Below are 20,864 nucleotides of genomic sequence, written 5' to 3' on the forward strand. Positions count from 1 at the left end.
ACAATGCTGAGAGTAGGAAGCACTTCTCCCACCTTCAAGATGGAGGAATAAAGATTAAAGAAGTTAACAAATACCCCCAAGGTCACCTAACTGGTACGTGGCATGGGCTGCATTTCAATCCAGTCCTGCAGGTGTGTCTGGTTCTTTGCCTTCTCTCAGCACTTACTAAGCAGATATTTATTGTGCATCAGTTACATAAAAGGCACAGAGTTCACTGTCCCCTTTGACATTCTTTGTACTTCTCCAGAAGTATCCTGAGAGCAAGTAACATGCTAACTTTGTAAGTTAACAAGTTATCTCCTTATTCTTACTGGTGTCTTTTAAAAACTGACCAGTGCTGCTTATAATTTTTTTTAATTCTGCAATATGAAAATTCTTTCCAAAGAATATACTCTAGAAATCTGAGTATAAAATGCCAGCTGTTGAAACTAGACTCTTGTAAAGATAAACCAGTTTCTCAAATCTATCAGTAATGATCAATAGCTAAAAAAAAACATAAAGGCACTAAGACTCGCTTGTGTGGAAGTCCCAGGATTGAAGAGAGAAAATAATTAGAGACACAAGCAGTTCACACTCCTTGTCATATCTGTCTCCTCCATAACGTTCCAAGGAAGCAGTTAAGCTTGTCCAGTCCATCACTGAAAGCGTGGCATGACCCTGGGATCATTGCCATGAGATGCTCACCTTTCTCCTCCTGGCCTCGTCTCCCCTTCACTCTGGCTAAGCCCACTCTTCCTCTGTACTCTGCAGCTCTGGCAGCCCTGATGTATAAACAAGCCATGCTATGAGCATGCTTGGCCTGGTTCCTAAAATTCTCTGCTCCCTCTCCCCCCGGATATTCCCATGATGCTCTCCTTACTCTCCCTGCTGAACAGTCCCATGATACACTCTTCATTGTCTTCCTTGAAGAATTCACCATATCTATACTCTCCACTACTACCAGGAAAGGCAAAAAGTCAACATTTCTGGCCAGGACCTCCTTCCAGACTTTTCCAAAAGCCTGCTTGACTATCTCCACGATGCAAAAGTCCTACAATGTCCCAGAGGCATCTCTCCTTCTTCTCCTGACTTGCTGATTTCTGCCGACAGTGTCCCCACCAGTCTGGCCTCCCAGACTGACGTATCTTTCACTCTTCCTCCTTGCTCATCACTCCTGTCATACGATGGCCAGGAGATGTCAGCACTGAAGGCAACTCATCTGAGTCTAGACAAACTGCACTGTTTATATATGGCTATTTACATTTCAATTAAGTAAATAAAATTCAAAGTTCAGTCCTTCAGTCATGTCCATCATGTCATTAAATCCTTGACAGTCACATATGAATAACAGCTAGTGTGTTGGACAGCACAGTTTTTGGGGGTTACGGCCACGAAAGCCCCTTACAACCAATTCCTTTGGCTTAACATTTACTAGGAATGTCTCAAGGGAGGAAACATTCCCACCAGATGTGAGAGTTCATATGAGTCAGATCCCAGTTCCCTCAACCACCCTACCAGGCCTGGGTCCTCATCTCTCCTTGCTCCCGTTTCTGTGAAGGCTGCTCTGTCATACCCCATTCAGTTGTTACCAGCTGCCAGAAGAATCTTCGTAGTCCACACCAGGGACTGGGGCCTCTCATCTAGTGTAAATGCTGACCACCCTTATGATCCCAACTCAACTTCCCGGCCTCACACCTCAGCACCCACAGCGCCTCAGGCCTCGTCTTTCTCATGCTGCCCACTTCGTGTGGGGCAAGCGCTCTCCCGCCCGCCCGCCTGATGAACTCCTCTCTGCCTTCAGGACTGATTCAAGTGTTACTCTCCCCAGGAAAGCATCCCGCTGCCCAGAGGCCCAGGTCTTCTGACTCCCTTCAGACTCAGAGCCCTGCTCCCAGCACAGTATCTGAGAGAGGAGTAGGGGGTGGGGTTTGGATACATATCTTGAGCTTTAAAAATATTCAGGGGGGAACTTCCTTGCGGGTACAGGGGATAAGAATCTGCCTGCCAATGCAGAGGACACAGATTTGATCCCTGGTCTGGGAGGATTTCACATGCTGTGGAGCAACCAAGCCTGTGCACAGTAATGAAGACCCAGCTCAGTCAGAAAAAGAAAAGCAAAACAAAAAATTTTTGGTTCCAATCCACTCCCACCAGACCTACTCAACTAGCGAACACCCTGCCTGCTAAGAGGCTGGCCTGAAGAAGGCTGCCAGGGAGCTTACAGAGTAGCTCCCATCACATTAAGGGCTGTTTCTTTTCTTTTTTTTTTGCAACCTATGATGTGAAAAACCCATACTCACTCTTCAAAGAGCACAGCCTTCTTTCCCAACTGCTACTGGCTCCGGCAGAAGCTGAAAAGGAGACTCTGGAATCACAAGTAAGAAAATGACAAAGCATATCATATCAGAGAATATGAATTAAGTGCTAACAGTTGGCAATAATGCCAGCCTTGCTTGAGGCAGAGCCTGTTCTCCTTTGCAAGGACAAAGTGCAAATATCCTATGGTTTTAAAGCTGCCTCTGGTTCGGGTCATTTCCCCCAGTTAAGCAACCTGTACAAAGGACAGGCAGGGCATGTGAGATAAATAGCCTAGCCAGGAGGCCATGAAAGTTGAAGAAGCATTCTGTGATGAAGACAAAGTGTGGGACTGAGCTGGTGATTACTATGTTGCACAAATGAGAGAGGCAATAAGGGAAACAGGCATGCTTGGGTGAGAGGGGCTTCTGGAGGCTTCAAACTTAACTAAGACCTTCAAACAAAGATTAAAACTCCCCTCTCTGTCTGGGGTTCGGTTCAGTTGCTCAGTCGTGTCCAGCTCTTCACAACCCCACGGACTGCAGCACGCTAGGCTTCCCTGATCATCACCAACTCCCCAAGCTTGCTCAAACTCATGTCCATTGAGTCAGTGATGCCATCCAACCATCTCATCCTCTGTCGTCCCCTTCTCCTCCTGCCTTCAATCTTTCCCAGCATCAGGGTTTTTCAAATGAGTCAGTTTTTCACATCAGATGGCCTGACTATTGAAGTTTCAGCTTCAGCATCAGTCCTTCCAATGAATATTCAGGACTGATTTCCTTTAGGATGGATTGGTTGGATCTCCTTGCAGTCCAAGAGTCTCCAACACCACAGTTCAAAAGCATAAATTCTTTGGCGCTCAGCTTTCTAACTCTCACATCCATACATGACTACTGGAAAAAGCATAGCTTTGACTAGACGGACCTTCGTTGGAAAACTGTCTGGGGTTAGGGCTACCTAAAAGCTCTACTCAGAAAAAAAGAGAGGAAGCTGGCAACCAATGGGCAAATGAATACAATATTTCTACTAGAATGGCAAACAAGAGGGGACTACAAAGCGCCAAAGCAGGGCTGGACTGTGCAGAGATGCTGACCAAGGCACCACAGCAGAAAAATGAGGAGACGGGCAGATGGGTAATGGAATGTAAATCCACAAAACCCCTGAATTATTCCAGAGGGATCAAAGAGTTAAACAAAAGGGGGGGGGGGGAAGTATGAAAGTTCTAGAAGAAAACATGAGAACTCTGAAAAAATCTTTCTCAGTAAGATATAAAATCTAGAGGCCATAACATAAAGATTAATAAGCTGACTGCATAAAAATCTTTTTAAATGACCCATGGAAAGGGATAGCATGAACAGGATTAAAATCTGTTGATACATTATCAGGCAACAGACTAATAAAGGGTTCCTACAAATCAATAAAAACAACAGAATCCAATAGAAAAATGGGCAAAAGATCTGAACAGATAATTGAACAGGAAGGAAATACAAATGACTCTTAGCTAAAAAGATGCTCAATCTTAACCTCATTTACAAGAGAAATACAAATTAAACCTCCAAGGTGATGGTGATCTCTGTTTACCACAACAAAAAGTGTAACAACAGACAGTTTTGCTGGGGCTGTAGGGTTGCCCTCAGCAACATATAAATTTACATTCCCATCAACAAAATCTACAGATGGCATTTTGGAAAAACCTGCAGCAATGTAAAATACACATACCTTTGATCAAATCATCTCTAATCATCTCTAATTTCCAGGAATTTATTTATGCTCATACCTGAACATATGTGAGAATAAGTTTGTGCAGGGTTATTTGTTATAGTATTACTTATCATGTCAAAAAACATGGAACTTGCATGCCCACTCATAAGGGACATGTTAAGTAAATGATGGTACAACTTTATAAACAAGTTATAGTGTATAGTCATTAAATGCAAATAAAACTAATATAAGCCATTACATATTACAGGTTGGGCATAAAGTGAAATAAATAGGCTGAGCACTTCCAGACAATAATTATATATATAAGCCATTAAAATAATGAAGTGAAGTGAAGTGGCTCAGTCATGTCCGACTCTTTGGGACCCCGTGGACTATAGCCTACCAGGCTCCTCCATCCTTGGGATTTTCCAGGCTAGAATACTGGAGTGGGTTGCCATTTCCTTCTCCAGGGGATCTTCCTGACCCAGGCATTGAACCCAGGTCTCCTGCATTGCAGGCAGACGCTTTACTGCCTGAGCCACCAGGGAAGCTGTCAGTTCTCTTTGTCTCTGTGGCTAATGACCTCCAAGGTACATTGTTAACTTAAAAAAGCAAGGACCAGAAGAGAATGGGTAGGATAACATCTCTTGCATTGTGAGAAAGAGAGAAAAATATGCGTGTTGTTGCTTATGTACGTGTAAAGCGTTTCTGAATGGATGCAGAAGCAGCTGAGAACCACACGAGTGGGGCGGGGAAGGGAAGCTGAGAGGCTGGGGTGGAGATGAGGGAGACTTTTCACTGACATGAATCACACCTCTTGAGTTGCTACCATGTGCGTGTACAAGGTTTTCCCTCTTTAATTAAAAAATACGACATGGGGCTTCCATGGTGGCTCTGTGGTAAAGAATCCCCCTGCCAATGCAGGAGATCCCTGCAGGGATCTCAGGTTTGATCCCTGGTCTGGGAAGATCCCTGCAGGCCAAGGATCAACTAAGCCCATGCACAACTATACGCTCCAGAACCCGGGAGCCACAACTACCAATTCCATGTGCTGCAACCACTGAAGCCTGTACCCCTAGGGCTTGTGTGCAACAGGAGAAGCCACCACAATGAGAAGACTGCACACCCAAGCTAAAGAGCAGTGCTCACTGCAACTAGAGAAAAGCCCACGCAGCAACAAAGACCCGGCAGAGCCAAGAATAATCAACTTTTAAAAAACAAAATAAAAAATATAAACTCCTCAAATGCAATGGTCTACCCTACACAGTCCAATACAGTAGCCATTAGCCACATGATGGCTGTTTAAATTTAAACTGATCGAAACTGAGTAAAATATAAAAATCAGTTCTTCAGCTGCACTAGTCACGTTTCACATGCTTAACAGTCACAGAAATTCTATCTCCTTTATAGTCCTGGGAAAGGTACTGGTACCTTTGCTCTGTACCAAATCACTAGCACCTGATTCCCCATGGGGGTTTTTGCTTTAAGAACCAGCCAAGCCCATGGTCCCCTCCCTTGCTTCTACCACCTCGGGCAGCACTATGGCCAAGGAAACTAGGCCGAGCCACACGGGGCCTGTGGACAGAGGGTCAGAGAACTGGAAAATCCTGCTACTCAATCCTCGGGAGAAGGGGCACAGCCGGAGGAGAGGCTGCCACATCAATCAGGGGCTCAGCTGGAAGGCAGGCAGCTTATATACCCTGTGGTATATCTTCTAAAAAATCGTACTGGCGAAGAGACAAGGCAATGAAACATGCGCCATGTGCCCTGAGCTAGCCCAGCACCTTCAAAGCATCAGCCTCTGGGGTCAAGATGCAGCTGTGGTGACAGTCTAAAATAACCACCTGCCCGAAAACATGCTTTAAGCCAGGCAACCCTACGGGGATACAAGCCAGTCTCTCACTGGATAAAAGAGAAGCCAAAAGCCACTTGATCCTTTACCTCTAAGGACCCAAGTCTTCAGGCTCTTGGGGAGCCTGGAACAAGCGTTCATTCGAACACTTCTCTACGAATTAGTGCCAGTGTATGCACTGTCCTTGGCTGAGGTCAATTCTCAAAGGTAAAGTGCTAGAAAGAGCATTACAGAAGTGACTATCTTTCACATGACTAAAAGAAATTAAAATAGCCCTCAATATGGGTATGTAGTGGCAGAGGCCTGAAATAGAACCTCAGATCCCCAAAACACTCTCCCATTTCTCGAAGCTGTGCTCTGAAGTCAAGAGGAAAAGCGGGGTGGGGATGGGAGGGAGGCTTAAGAGGGAGGATATATACAGTTATGACTGATTTGAGTTGTTGTATGTCAGAAACCAACACAACACTGTAAAACAATCATCATCCAATTAAAAAGTATGCTTAAAAGACTATTTTTTTAAAAAAGGAAAAGCAAGGAGATTACAGAGGGTTCTGACATTTCTAAAGGAGGGAAGTTGGTCTACAGTATTTTCTAACTGCAGGGACAAAGCTGGTGTGAGACAAAAAGGAGCTCTCTTATAAACAGCGGACACTTTGATCCTGAGAAGATTTCTGGCTTCCAGCATGAGGTCCAGCATTCAGAGCCCTTTGTGAGCTGGTCCCTACCTTCCTTAACCAGAAGCTCTTCCCCAGAGATCTCTGTAACTCGGGAAAATCAGTATCAGGAAAAAACTTCATAGTTAAGAATAAAACACAGTTTTGTTTAGAATTCTATCCAAATAAGTAAAAATCAAAAGCTGTCAGTTCTAAGATCAATAGCAAATATGGAACAAAATAACTGCCACCTATGCTAATTCTTAGAACAAAGAATTAATCTCATGCGGATTGCCTTAAGAGTATGCTAAATCCTTCCACTTCACATCTGGTTGTCACAGTGCTATCATTCAGGGGACATTTTTGCAAAAATATTTTACTTACAGCTTTCCCAGAGGCTTCCCAATCCTTTGAGCTTCAAGTCCCTCCCTTCTCTTCATCAGTTAACAGGTCTCACATTGCCAGACTCCCACCCATTACAATCTCCAAGCAGCCAAGTCAGTCAAGCAGCCCCTCAACATCCCTTGCTGTGATGTCATGAAATTCTGTCTCTGTCAACAGTTATAACTTCACTTTTCAAGGTAAGTCTCATATTTGTAAAATGTCCTTATGTCTTGGGAGGGACAGATAACTAAGACACGGATGCTCCAGGAGCCTGGTTGGACACCAGGGTTAAAAAGAGAGGAGGCATGATGGGGTGGGACCCAAGTGTGTAAGTGGCAAGTCCATCAATGGATATATTCCTGTTATAACTGCCATGTTCCCCCTAAAACCTGGAAACTCCGGGGAATTTGTTACCAGACAAGCTGATAATCTGACCCTCTGGTGGGGGCACCTGAACTAACTTTGTATTTTTCTCCACTTCCCCATTTTCTGTTGATCTGAACTATACACTCTATCTATCTCCATCTTCTAACAAATCATTCTGGCAGAACTAGGCGTTATCTCCTTCAGTTAACCTTCCCTCAGTCCCTCAGCGGTCAGTAACCTTGACTTCCTCCTCCATGCCAACAAGTATTTGTGATCTATGTCTTTTACTGTAATATGAAAACACTGGCTGCACCCTGCACTAGGCTGCAAGCTCCTTGAAGACAAGTCTTACTTCATCTCAGCACGTGCCACGGCACTTTAGCGTCACCACGCCATCCCTCGGGGGGCACTTAGTAGAATACCAAGCGACAAACAGGCAAGCCAGGAATCACAGCGCCGCCCCACCAGTGCCGCCGGGGGCTATTTCTTCATTATGGTCGCTAACAAAACGAGCATTCCTCATCACAGTAGCTTTAGAGACTCCAGTTCAGAGGGGCAGCTGAGACCCAGAGAGCTGAAGCAAGCTGCCCAATGGCACACAGCGCTTCACTTCCTCTGCCCCATTCCACTGGAGGCTCACAGTGGCCCACAGCGTGACATGGAAGGCCATGGACAAGCTGGAGCCTGCCCATCCTTCACATGCCATCCTCTTTTATCCTGACCCCTGTTTTCCTGAGAGAGCTACGATCCTGACACAGCATGCTCCTTCACACCCCCAGGGCTTCGGCACAATGGCTCCCCTATGCCCAGCACACGCCTGCTTGGAGGACTTGAGGTTACATCCTTCAAGTCTCCGCTGGGAAAACATCGTGTTGTTGTTGTTGTTCAGTTGCTCCGCCATGTCTGACCCTTTTGTGACCCCATGGACTGCAGCTCACCGGGCTTCTCTGTTCATGGGATTTCTCAGGCAAGAATACTGGAATGAGCTGCCATTTCCTCCTTCAGGGCATCTTCCCAACCCAGGGATCAAACTCGCATTTCCTACTTGGCAGCTGGATTCTTTACCACAGAGCCACCTGGGACCACCCCACCTGTGAATGCTTCTCTGAGGGTCAGCTGTGCAGTTCCATAACCTACGTTCACATCTCTGCTCTGTCACTACCAGCTATGGGACCTCGGCAAGTCATAGAACCTCTTGGAGCCTCAGTGTGGGGACAAAATCAAATGATGCATGGAGACTGCTCAAAGCAGGGACTGGAGGGTGATGCGTACTCGCTGCGCAGCTGGGAAGCACTGGCCTGCTCTCCCGGGAGGAGCTAGACAGCCATGCCACTGAAACCCTATGGGGCCCTCCTGGGCACAAAAGCCTTTCTGCGCTCCCTCCGTATCTGTAGGAAATAGGTTTCATTCAGCCTCCTTGACTTTCCCTGAGCTCCACAGGGCAGATTCAAACAGGTGCTAATCAGGGAAGAGAGGGGCTGCAGAAACAGAGGAGTAGTCAAGAAAGAAAGGTTCAGCCTTGGGGCAGGGTCCTGGTTCCTCCTCAAGGAACACACAGAACAGTCTCTTCGATCTCTTCCGTAGGAACTAAGGCTCCCACCCAGATTGAGGATGTAACTTCCTGCTGAGTGTAAGATTCCTGGAGCACAGCTTTTACCTCACCACCAACCAAGCAGAAGAAAGCCACAAACACCGCAGCCCTCACCCCTAATTTGCCTTTTAAAAACGTCTCCCCTCAAACCACTGGGAGGAGGAACCTGTTCCCTTTGCTTGGCCCTGCAATAAATTTACTCTGCTCCCAACTCTGACATTTCGGTTTGTTTGTCCTCACTGTGTATCGTGCACATGAACTTGTGTTCAGAAATACACCTCCATCACCCTGCACTGCTGCTGTGCCCAGGTCTGTTCAGATGCTTCATCAGTAGGCAGTTCTCTGTCGCTATCTTTATACTCCCAGAGTCCAGCCCATAGCTCAGTTCCCAAACTTCATCACATATCAGGCTTGAATACTGGAGTGAAGAGCCGTTTTAAAGCTCCAGGGGATCTTCCAACCCACATCTCTTGCACGCGCCTACATTGGCAGGCGAATTCTTCACCACTAGCGCCATCTGGGAAGCCCCTAGGGGGCCCTATGTCTCAATTAGGGTTTCTCAATCATAGCACAAGTGACATTTGGGGCCAGATTAATTCTTTGTTGTGAGGGGCTTTCCTATCCACTTCCTAAGCACTGTGAGAGTAATTAGCAGTATCCCCTGCCACTAATCAGTGGAGAGAGGCCCCCAAGTTTTGATAAGCAAAAATGTCTCCAGATGGTGCCAAATGCTCCCTAGGGGTAAAGCTGCCCTCAGTGGAGACCCACTTCTACAGGAAGTGAGCCCACTCAACTACAATCTTTATTACCGCAGTTAATCAGTGAGGAACATTTTTAGTCACTTACCAAATCTACTTTGAAAAATTCTTGCTCAGGAATTTTTTTTTAAGGGCACAGTCTTGAAGCTGTTCTTTTTTTTTTTTTGCATTTTAAACTGGAGGATAATTACTTTATAATATTGTGTTGGTTTCTGCCATACGTCAACATGAACCAGCCACAGATATACATGTCCCCTCCCTCGCAAACCTTCCTCCCACTTCCCTCTCCATCCCATCCCTCCAGGCTGTCACAGAGCATAGGCTTTGAGTTCCCTGGATCATATAGCAAATCCCCACTGGTTATCTATTTTACATATGGTAAGGTATATGCTCCTCTGTCCATGGAATTCTCCAGGCCAGAACACTGGAGTGGGCAGCCGTTCCCTTCTCCAGCGGATCTTCCTGACCCAAGGGTCAAACCCAGGTCTCTTGCATTGCAGGTGGATTCTTGACCATCTGAGCCACCAGGGAAGCCCCATATGTTTCAATACTACTCTCTCAAGTCATCTAACCCTCTCCCTGACCACAAGTCTATTCTTTCTGTCAGCATCTCCTCTGCTGCCCTGCAAACAGGATTATCCGTACCATCTTTCCGGATTCCATATACATACCTTGCCTCTCAACCCTGGCTGCACAATACCCCAGGGAGCTTGAAAAAAAGAAACAAAAACAGATTCCTGGAATTCCTAGGCCCCACCCTCAGGGATTTAGATTCAGCTTGACTGGGGCAGAGGTCAGAGGAGGTTCTAACAGGCAGCCAGATGCACTTGCCCAGAGACATTTCGTTTGATTCTCCCTTCTCCCCCATCCTTTGAATCTGGCAGTGTTAAAAGCCAGTGAGCCATTCACCCAAAATGGAGGCTAAGGGGATTTGTTAACATCTTCATTCTCAACAATAAAACATTCTCTGCATACTCGATTACTTGGCCTGCAGATGACTTGCCAGAAAGAAGGGAATTTAACCCCATAATCACATGACTTTTCCATAGCCTTATAGATCTAAACAGTGCTATCCTATAGGACTTTTTTTTTTTTTTTTGGCTACACCACGTGGCATGTGGGATCTTAACTCCCCCACCAGGGAACTAACTAGGGCCCTCTATGTAGGAAGCGCAGCCTTAAACACTGGACCACCAGGGAAGTCCCTTCTATAGGACTTTCTGTGAAGAAAGAAATGTTCTCTGTTTGCTCTGCCTAATATGGTAGCTGCTGGCCACATGGCACATGAGCACTTGAAATGCGGCTAGTGTGACTGAAGAACAGAACTGTACATTTAATTTGAATTAATTTAACTTTAATAGCGATATGTGGCTAGAGGTCACTATAAAGGACAGTATGAAAAGTGCTTATGTCCCTGCAGGGTCATAGAAATAAAAGTTGCACAGCTGCTAAATTCCATACAACTGTGAAACTTACAAAACTTTGTCTTTTTTTGGTGGGGGGGGGGAATAACAGCTCTACAATATTGTGCTGACTTTATGTCTTACAACATCTAAACTCGATAGTCCTTAAATTATCAAATGGGATCCTAACATATTCCAGTAAAGAATCAATTTAGGAGAAATTTTTAAATAAAAAAATTTTTAAACCTGCAGAACTAGCTTCCCATCGAATTCCAAACACTAGCTTTGAAGGTGACATTCCTCGCCTCTTCTTCTGAACACTCACCACTGTAATGACTGATCTAGTTATCAGAATAACCAGAAGCTGGAAAAGCATATGGCACATGGAAGTGGATTTCCACAGTCTGAGCAGTTCACTAGCCTACTAGGATAAAGCATTCATTTGCTTTCCTTTTCTCCAAACCCAGGTAACCTTTGAATCAAACCTCTTACTCCCAAGATAGGCCTGAACCAACCACACACACTGCAAACCAAGGTCATCTCTAGGTTTTTTTTTTTAATTCCCTCCTATCATTAAGTTTCATAATCACTTACAACTGCACAAACCACAATTACGCATTCATTCTAGGTAACACAGATCATCACAGATCTAGAAGCTCATAAATTTTTAAAGCTTAAAAAATAGACAATTTATCACATTGAAAAGGCAACGGATGATATGCAGTTGAAGACATTCTCACAGGCAGGCCTTTCTGAGCACAAAAAATGCTTACCTCTTCTTGGCCTGAACTCCTCTGACCCATCGCTAAGCAGAATCAGTATGAGCCATACAGTAATAAGTTAATAATTCTCCAACAATTCAAAGTAGTGGTCACTCTTCACACTAATAGGTATTTACTGAGTGCTTATCACATGCTGGGCCCTGTGCTTTACTTTATCTAAATCTCACCACTGCATTCTAAAGCAGGTATTATTACCAGAAGCTGAGGCTCAGAGAGGTTAGGTAACTGGCCCACAGTCACAAAGCTACCCAGTGGTAGAAGTGGGATTTGGACCTCAGTCTCTCTGATTTTTCTGGTGGGACCCCTCAGCGTTATGAACAAATATGTAGTTGTAACATTGAGTACCTCACTGAGCCATTCTCCCTGTGATCAGCTGCAGCTCAATGAAGGGAGTTTGGGGTTGCAGGCTTCAGAAATTCTGAACTTATCCTTACTTCAGAAACCACCCCATCCCCCAAGGACCTCTCTCTGTCCTGGGGCTTCACCAGGCAGGTGGGAAGAGGAGTCTTGGGGAATACCAGCAATCCTGCCAGCACGACGGCACCCAAGAGGACAAGGCAGATGTATGCTGCAGAGCTTTCCAAACACCACTATGGGAGCAGAAGGTGGTAGGATCCCAGCTACAGCATCCCAAGGGAGAAAGAAAGAGATTTTAGTTGGGAGCAGGGGAGAAATCAGGGGAGTGTTCTCAAGGGTACAGACAAGTTAGACCCTAAGGGGTAGGTAATGTTTTGTTAAATCAAAAACAAATGGGAGACCAGCCTTGAAGATTCCCTGAGCAGATGATACTAGTGTAGCCACACAAAGCTTAACTTATTTTGGAAGACTCACTTATGTCAGTTCTTGCTCATGTCCCTAGAAATCATATACAAAATCTGAACTGTTTCCCAAGGTTGATATGAGGTAACTATTGACTAATTCCCTATTATTTAAGAAAATTCTAATATTATAACCAACTACTGTAAAGAATAAACCACCACTGCTTTCTCACTATGTAAGCTGCTTTACTGCAGATGGTGATTGCAGCCATGAAATTAAAAGACACTTACTCCTTGGAAGGAAAGTTATGACCAATCTAGACAACATATTAAGAAGCAGAGACATTACTTTGTCAACAAAAGTCCGTCTAGTCAAAGCTATGGTTTTTCCAGTAGTCATGTATGGATGTGAGAGTTGGACTATAAAGAAAGCTGAGCGCAGAAGAATTGATGTTTTTGAACTGTGGTGCTGGAGAAGACTCTTGAGAGTCCCTTGGACTGCAAGGAGATCCAACCAGTCCATCCTAAAGGAAATCAGTCCTGGGTGTTCATTGGAAGGACTGATGTTGAAGCTGAAACTCCAATATTTTGGCCACCTGATGCGAAGAGCTGACTCATTTGAAAAGACCCTGATGTTGGGAAAGATTGAAGGCAGGAGGAGAAGGGGACAACAGAGGATGAGATGGTTAGATGGCATCACCAATGCAATGGACACGAGTTTGGGTAAACTCTGGGAGTTGGTGATGAACAGGGAGGCCTGGCAGGCTGCAGTTCATGGGGTCACAAAGATTTGGACACAACTGAGTGACTGAACTGAACTGAACTGAAGCTGCTTTAAAACAGTTTATCCCTGAGCCTCGTTCCACTATTTTAGTTTTAACGCTCCTGGTTTTGTCTTTTTGGAGTGTGCACAATAAATTCTTACTAATTACTACTCTGGTAATTATTGGTTTTACTTATTTCTGAACTTTTGACAATTTAGACATTAGAGATTCCAGGAAGAGCGTTCCCAGAGCAGGTGACAAGCTAAAGAAGGGCAGCAGAGGGTGGAACGTGTGTTCACTAACTTGGTTAGAGCAAAGGAAGACACCACGATGCAGAGGGGGAGGGCGGCGGGGTCTCCGAGATCCCAGACTGAAGGGCTGAGGCAGCTGTCAGAGAACCCAGGAAGTACCAATTAGCCATTCCAGGACCTGTTTTGCACCCCAGTCCTGGCACTTTCAGGCTGTGTGGCCTCATGCAAGTCCCTTCTCTCTGGGCATCAATATCCTTAAAGAGGGTACCAAGGATCCCATGCTGGTCCGAAAACCTAATTTTAGAAAAACTAATTTATGCTAGGGACACAGGTTATTAACTTATGTAATTTCTGTATTAAAAACTGTCGTTGATAAAAATTTATTAGTTACAACAAAGTAAGCCCAGTGGTTCAGAATGGGGGCTTTGAAGTGACTCAGTATGTCCTGGGAGAGACCCACCTCTGAATCCCTCTCATTTCTCCTCTAAAAAATGGGCACAGTAGAGGCACCTACCTCACATGGGGCTATTGGTAGGAGTTCACCAGGTAAGGTTTTCTAAGGTGCTTAGGAAGGGGCCTGACACCCTGTTTTTGCTTACTGTATGTCAGCTATTATTAATAAGAAGCTATTTTAAACTCCCAGCCAGGTGGAGTCTGCCATTAGGGATTTCTGAGCCTTGAGGGGTGAGATCTTTTCTTAACCACTCAGGCCCGCGGGCACAGAAAAGGATTCATACAGTGGCCTGCTGGCACAGCCTTTCAGTCTACAACCTCTTCCTCCCTCCCTCAGCCTGGCCTCCTCTACTCCTCTGCGGGTTCAGGGGTGCACAGCCCGCGCGAGCTCTGCCCTGCAGCCTGCGTTACACAATCCGCATTTCCAATACGGCCAGGAAGCCCTGGGGATGCCGGGGATGCCGGGCGGTGGGGTTGGGGTGGTTGGACCAGCAACCTGACCGGCGGGTTGAGCGGAGGAGAGGATGCAAAGGAACTGAAGGAGGGTGGAGAAAGGAGAGTTGAAAGGCTGCTGGAGGTAAGTTATGGTTGGGAAGGTCTTCAGGGGTGCACTTGTCTGGGGCAGGATGGAGACGATGACAGCAGCTGGCGGGGCAGCTGAGCTGTAGCCCTTCCCCAGAAAGTGGGAGGAACGCGGGTGCAGGAAGCCTCCAAACCATCGAGGCAGTTGGGGAGGGGGCGCCTAGGGGCTGGTGCAAGAAGCGGGGAGGCCGAATAGAAAGCGTGCAAGTCCCCGACCAGTCCTCACCTTGTCCGGGTGCTTAGGGCAGCAGGCAGCCTGGCCCCAGGAAATAGGGACCAGGGATTCAGGAATGTCAAACCTATCCAGGCGCTCAAAGGGAGCGCGCAGGGGCTGGTGCTAGGGCGGGGGAAACGGAGGAAAAAGAGAGGTACAGGTCCCCAACCCTTCTTCGCATCGTGCCCTCTGGAGAGAGGTTAGGCAATCCGAACTCGGAAGTGTAGGGTAGGTCATGGGGCCATTGGGGGAGTCCGGGGATAGTCCTTCCTAAATGAGCACCACCACCCCCCTCGCCTCCCACACCGACCGGCGCTCACCTCACCTGACCTCAGCCGTCTGGAACCCCTGCACTATCCAGACTCCTTTCCTCGGTCCTGGCCCCCAGCTCAGGTCCTGCAGATGCGCTCACCCTTCCGCCGGCACCGGCTCTCAGCTCCTGGGCCGGCTCGGCTGGTCGCCTTAAAGGCGCGGTGCGCGGGCCTACGTCCTCCGACAGAAAAGCCGGCTCCGCCCCTGCGCTGCTCCCAGGCTGCCGGGTTCCGTCTTGGAGGCTCGGGGCGAGAACTCCTAGCTCCTTGGCATCCCCGGGTCATAGGGTAAAGCCCGGAGGATAAAGTTGGTATTTGACACTACCCGATCCCACCAACCTGTCTCTAGACATCCTAGAGCGCCTACCGTGTTCCCTTTGCAGCGCCAGGTGCCGGGGAAGGGGAAGGGGTGGCAGAACTCAATCACCCAGGCCTCGGCCCCAAAGCTTTGACTGGGGCCTGGGGGAGGGCTGGAACCCAAAGGGCCACACACACTTCCACAGAATCCTTCGCGGCATTGTTTATTTTGCTTGCTTAAGTCGCTCAGTTTTGTCCGACTCTTTGAGACTCTATGGACTGTAGCGCGCCAGGCTCCTTTGTCCATGGGACTTCCCAGGCAAGAATACTGGAGTGGGTTGCCATTTCCTTTTCCAACCCAGGGGTCGAACCTACACCTCCCCTGTCTCCTGCCTTGTAGGCTGATTCTTTACCGCTGAGCTGTTTTACTGAGCACCTATTGTGTGCCTAGCATTGCTGGGCACCGCACCCGCAGTGACTCAGGCTGGATCTCTACCTTGGAAGGGCTTGAAGGGACAGACAAGTTCACAGGCAAGCAAAGTAACCGTGCCCTATGTGGGTCATCCCATTTGATGCTGTGAGGTGGGCACTGTGCTTTTCTGGGACAAGGAACTTGCCTGTAAAGCACAGAACTGGGAATCCCAACCCTAGATCATCTAGCTTCAAAGTTCTTGAGTGCAAATATGACCATCTTATAAACTTTTCAAGCATGGGTTAAATCCCCGCTATCGCCATTTCTTCATTTAAGGACAATTAAACCTCACTAGGCAAAAAAAAAAAAAAAAAAAAAAAAGGAAGGAGTGTATAAAAGTCATCACCCATTAAAATTCAAATACTGTTTCTGTCTAGTTTATCTGCCACCAAGCCTAGGTTTTTGAACATCTAGCCTCAGTTTACCCCCTCAGCAGCATTTGCTAGCACCCCAGGGGCACTGGGGCTGAACTCTACCCCAAGAACTCTCATCCTTTCCCACTTGGCCTGGCTACGCCTTCCTCTTTTCCATGTTGTTCAGTTGCCCAGTTGTGCCTGACTCTTTGTGACCCCATGGACTGTAGCATGCCAGGCCTCTCTGTCCCTCACCAACTTGCAAAGTTTGCCCAAGTTCCTGTCCATTGCATCCGTGATGCCATCCAGTCATCTCACCCTCTGACATCCTTTTCTTCTTCTGCCCTCAGTCTTTCCCCCCATCAGGACCTCTTTTCCATACCTCAATTTAAATGCCACTTCCTCCAGGAAGCCTTCCTTAAATTCCCTTTGGACCCACACTATACTGTGGGCTCCTTCCATCAAAGTACTTATTCATTCATTTCACAAATATTTACTGAACACTTACTATGTGCTGAGCCTGTGTGTGTGTGTGTGTGTGTGCGCGCATGCGCACGCACGCAGTGGCAGCAGCAGAGGTGTCTCCCTACTGTACTGAGTCCCTGGCTTGCCTGCTTCTTGCTCCAGACCTACGTGGGACCAGTACCCAGCAGGACTTTCTCGGCCATTTAACTCTACCACAAAGGCAGCCTTGGGCCTGCCAACCTGGCAAAACCTGGCTGAGTTGGTCAGGTCTTGAGTTTTAAGAATGGGACACAGATGAGAAGCACCAGAAATGTAGCAAAGAGGAATCTCCAAGGCCACTGGAAGCCCTGTAAAGTCTGCCTGTCAGGGCTGCTGGAATGCATCCAGAGTATGGGACAATCTCCCTGGCTGGGGCTGGAGCATGTTGGACACCTCATCACTCGGACTTCAAGAGTTGCATCTGACCTGCTTCATGGAACTGTTCTCAGAGCTTTGGGGACAATTTACTCATCAAAGGCCGTGTACCTTCTCTGGCCTTAGTTCTCCTCACTGCCAAAGTCTTTCCAAGCTAGCAGTCCTTCAACACCCTCAGAACAGGTTCAGAGAGGCAGCAAGGACTAAAACTGACTTTAATCCTCACTCACCATTTATTAGCAAATCTCAGGCTCAGGGAGCATTCACCAAACAGCTGCTGAGGGGCTGAATGAATAAATAAGGGAATAAAATTTATGGATGACTTCCTGGAAGGTCCCATGAAACCACCAATAAGCTTCACTTGGTGGGTCTGAACACGTAAAAACACTTATAGCTTAAATTTAATGTTTTTTCCTCTCCAAAACCTTAAAAATGGGTAAGTTATCTTTCTTCTAATTCATAGTTTGTGGCCCCAGAGGCCTCCTAGGGTCTGCAGTTTCTATATTCAGAGAGGCTTTCTTCCCCAGAGTTTTATATTTCGATACACTGAGCCCCAGATGGGAGTCACCTTCTCTGTGACTCCTCTCCACCTGGTGACTGACAGGAGAGAAGTCTTAAATAGCTTCCATTTCACAGTGAAGCTCAGGAGGCAGGAGGAGAGGAGGGAACTCATGTGTGGTCGCTCCCCAAGTCAGTAACACCCCTGAACACTCACGGAGGAATCAAGAGTGGGTGGGAGGACAGGGAGCAATCCAAGGGGCCATCCAGGTTCCAAAAGGCCCCTTCAGTCATGTTCAGTATAAACTCCTTATTACCTGATAGGTCTCATCCCAGCATTAGGAAAGAGTTCAGAAACCTCTCCTCTGCCAGCAGGTGCAGCAAACGGCCCCAGGCTTCACTCTGCCATGCAGTCTATGGAAAGCCCCTGGAGTCAGCGGCATGCCAGTCAGAACGGAGTGATGCTGATGGTCACCACTGTTTATGCACGCTTATTACTGACTGGGCACTGGGCATCACATCACTTAGTCCTCACAATCACCCTGGGAGATATGCCAACCCACTTTACAGGTAGAGCTCTGAGGGGTTAAGAGACTCACTCAAGATACCATAACCAGTGCTCGCTTCGGCAGCACATATACTAAAATTGGAATGGTACAGAGAAGATTAGCATGGCCCCTGCGAAAGGATGATACGCAAATTCGTGAAGCATTCCATATTAAAAAAAAAAAAAATTATACAAAAAAAAAAAAAAGATACCATAACCAGCAGTGGGGTCAGCAGTCAAAGAAGTTCATTCATTCATCAAACATTACCAAGGACCTACTACATGCTGTGTACTCTCTGGGTGAACACTTCCTGCCCCCAAGGACTTTATCTTTAATAAGATGAAATATTAGTAACAATCCAATCAAGGATTAAACACAAGCTATGGTGGAATTATGAGGAACAATAGGTACAAATTTGGGCCAAGTACAAATGCAACATGGTTGAGACTTACATACTATACCATATGGAAATATACATAGGAGAAAAATGAAAAATATATGATACCACATGTATATGGATATCAGCTAGACAGCATCCCTGGGTCTATGGCCAATGAGCACAATCCAGTCTCCAAAAATTTACCACACGGCATCTGCAAGCCAACCACTGAGCCCCCTGCACAATATGCCATTCATATGTCATCACCTCGAAGCAGTCTTCCCAGATTACCTATGCAAAAAAGAACGAGTTCATCACCCATATCCCTGCAGCACATTGTAAATGATGCTGTATTTACTCATTTCAGTGACTCCTGACTCCACTGACTGTGGAATCCTTGTCCATCTCCATCTCCCCAGGGGCCAGCATGATGACTGGCACAGAGCAGGCAAATAAGAATCAGCGATCACGTGCTGAGCTCTTCCTGAGTGTCTCACTTTGTGCTCAAGCGCTTTACATATATTATCTCAATGAACTATCCCAACAGTCTTATGAGGTGGGTACTATTACTAGCCTCATTTTAAAGGAAAATGAGCCTCATTTGAGGAAACTGAGACTCAAAGAGGTGAATCTACCCATGATCACTCTGCTAATAAGTGATACTGCCAGAATCCAAACCAAGTTGTGTATATCTGAATGCAGTCTATGTCCTAACCACTAAGATGCCTACTGCCATAACTAGTAATGGGATTGGTTTTGAAATATATGGCAAAGTCTCACCTTAGAAGAGCTTATATCTAGAAATTTATGAAATTTTTAGGCAAAAAAAAAAATCTTTACAAACAATTCAAAATACTGTTTATACATTTATTTGTAACTTAAGTAATTGTCAAGTATCTGTTTATGCATAGGACCAAACTTGTAGGGCATACATTTTGACTCTAGTATAAATTACAGGATGAGTTATTATAGATCAATGAAAGAGTTCAGGAAATTATATCATGAGACAAGTCAACATATGTCAGAATGTAGCATATGATCGTGGAAAGAAGGATTAAGACAACAGTGTGACTGCTATAGGGGAGCAAAATTTGCCACTCCATAATATGTCTCTTTGGCACGAGGATTAATTTAGGTTGATTACTTTTAAGAGACAGAAGACTCAGGAAATTTTTCTTTTTACCTCCCCCTTAGCTCCTCCTAAAGAACTCAGGTAACAGGCCTGTTCCCAGGATAGAGTTATCATCAGACATATCTTAAGACTCCACTCTGTGTTCACTGTCTCTGCCTGGCCCAACAAATACCTATTTACCAAACACTTGCTTTCCCATCTTCTTGTGACTTGCCTTCTCCCCTTTCAAGTCCCAAACCACTGCCTCCAAATATTCTCTGTTCTCTTTAGCCAAAGACGATATTCAAGATGAGGGTTCTGGCCATGTTGGCAAGTTACTCAGTTCTCCTGGGTCTCTCCCGTATATACATGTTATTAAACTTTGTTTGATTTTCCTCTGTTAATATATTTCATGTCGATTTAATTATTAGACCAGCAAGAAGAACTTAGAAGGGTAGAGAAAATTTTCTTCCTCCCCAACACTACACAATTAGCCCTCTGGCCCAGATTTTCCAAATACCTCTGTATAAGTTAGAAAATGATAGAAATTTTCCAAAAGATTAAGAAAAAGCAAGAGAAACTAATACTCAAAATAGTTGAGACTGGAATGCCAACGAAAAGTTTCATTTAAAAGCAGATTTAGATCAAGAAGATGAATTTTAAAAAGGAACTGAGCACATGTAATACTAACAGATGGCAAAGGGAAAGCAAAGCTACCAGTTCCTGTTTACTTAATCATCACAGCAGAATACTTCCATGTGATCAGGTTAGAACATCACAAAGAGGGAAACCAAGCCCGGGATAGGAAAAAAAGACATGGAAAGAACACCCAACAACCTGAAAAATCAGTCCCAGTCATGGGATCAAAAGAAATTACTGCCCAGGGAATTAAAAGGATATTTAGATATGATCTCAGAAACATATTCAGTGGTCTTCAGTAAGTCATGCCAGAAGACTAATTAGAGTAAGGGGTCCTACTTCAAATACAGAGAGTGATACAGAAATCTAGAGACCGAGAGGCTTGGTGTTGATTTCTAGCAAAATTCTGTGGTTGATTATGAAACTGAAACAAAGGAGGTAACTACTAAGAGCTCATGTGGGTCCACCATATAAACACAAAGGAAGGATATTTCAACAATTACTAGCATGAGCAGATCTGAAGACTGCTGTGGGAATTGTTTACAGACTTTGGACAAAACAGTTTATTATGTGTTTATGGGCAAGATGAAG

General features: G+C 45.9%; 1 protein-coding gene and 1 non-coding gene across 11 annotated transcripts in view; one reads left to right on the plus strand and one right to left on the minus strand.

Moving 5' to 3' along the window:
• ABHD6 (abhydrolase domain containing 6, acylglycerol lipase) overlaps positions 1-20,864 on the minus strand; it is a 66,291-nt gene that overhangs the window by 31,656 nt on the left and 13,771 nt on the right. For 2 of the 10 annotated variants that reach the window (XM_061128258.1, XM_061128251.1), the window contains exons 1-2: positions 15,112-15,267; positions 2,280-2,344 (exon numbers count right to left, since the gene is read on the minus strand). The gene's annotated coding sequence lies outside the window, so the exon portion shown is untranslated. Of the gene's footprint in view, positions 1-2,279; positions 2,345-15,106; positions 15,268-20,864 lie in introns of those variants that run through there. The other 8 variants (XM_061128259.1, XM_061128252.1, XM_061128261.1 and 5 more) reach the window with 6 other exon arrangements.
• On the plus strand, positions 18,213-18,319 carry LOC133046376 (U6 spliceosomal RNA). The gene has a single exon (XR_009690505.1). It is a non-coding gene; the product is annotated as a U6 spliceosomal RNA (small nuclear RNA).

Source organism: Dama dama, chromosome 24, assembly GCF_033118175.1.
Source record: "Dama dama isolate Ldn47 chromosome 24, ASM3311817v1, whole genome shotgun sequence".
NCBI lineage: Eukaryota > Metazoa > Chordata > Mammalia > Artiodactyla > Cervidae > Dama > Dama dama.